Raw genomic sequence first — 1,365 nt, 5'->3', positions numbered from 1 at the left:
CGAAACTTGGAATCATCGTGATTACCCCGCCCGCGTAACCCATAATGCGGGCCAAAACCGTCGTGACCGAACTGCCACCGTGCCGTGCAACGCTCCTCCTCCTTCCTCTCCCCTTTTTTTTCCTTTTCTTCCCCGATTCTTCCCCAGTATCGTATAGCCCACTTCCATTCTTTGATTTGTATCATTTAACCCAAAGACGATCGCCTTTCGTCTCTCCTTTCTCTCATTCTCTCGTTTGAATTTTTATATATTCTCAGATGATACGTTTTCATTATCGAGTATATATATATATGTGTGTATGCTTTCGTTCGATCGTGCCTACTTCCCCTTCGTCCCTCCAATTCTCTTATTCTCTCGTTTGAATTTTTATATATTCTCAGATGATGCGTTTTCATTATCGAGTATATATATGTGTGTATGCTTTCGTTCGATCGTGCCTACTTCCCCTTCGTCCCTCCAATTCTCTTATTCTCTCGTTTGAATTTTTATATATTTTCAGATGATACATTTTCATTATCGAGTATATATGTATCTCTTTCGTTCGATCGTGTCTACTTCCCCTTCCCCCCTTCCATTCTCTGATTTGTATCATTAAAACCAACGACAATCAATCGCCTTTCTCTCATTCTCTCGTTTGAATTTTTATATATTCTCACAGATGGTGCTTTTTCATTATCGAGTATATATATATATATATGTATCTCTTTCGTTCGATTGTCTCGATTCGCATGGTGGAAAATATAGTAAACGGTAGAACTCGTCGATCGATCCCTTTCTTCCTCTTCTTCTCTCTTCCTCTATCGCCAGGCGTTTCACGAGCACTTTTCCCCCTCCCCCGTTACGTGTCCGGCTTTTTTCGAACGTCCTCAGCGAAAACGAATGTTTTCCCCTTTCCGGGAGGGGGGGTTGATGTTACGATCGACGGATTCCGGGAACGAGACGTAAATTTCTTCCTCTCTTCACGAAACGGAACGGCGCGAATATAAATATAAAATAGGGAGAGGAAGCTCGAGAAACGAGGAGGAGAGATACGAGATTCGAGGGTTTCGAGGATCGATTAACCCGGCCGACGAGAACCGCCATTCCCGCCCTTGAGAACGCGCGAGAGAGAGTTTTAATTGTAGGCCGCGGCCTACCGTGGGGGCAGGGAGGGGGAGGCTATTATTCTTTCTCTCTCTCTCTCTCTCTCTGTCTCTCGTCTCCGCGGCGATCCGCGGCTCGAGCAAGGGAGAAGGATGTAATAACAGAGCGCTGGAGCCCGCTCGCGCACTCAGGAGAAAAGAACGACCGTCCGTCCGTCCGTCCATCCGTCCGTCTGGCAGTTTCATATTCCGAGGGAACGCGCGACTCTCCACAATTTTTCAT

This window comes from Apis dorsata, unplaced genomic scaffold, assembly GCF_000469605.1.
Source record: "Apis dorsata unplaced genomic scaffold, Apis dorsata 1.3 scaffold_263, whole genome shotgun sequence".
Lineage (NCBI taxonomy): Eukaryota > Metazoa > Arthropoda > Insecta > Hymenoptera > Apidae > Apis > Apis dorsata.
Note: the sequence above shows the minus strand (reverse complement) of the source record.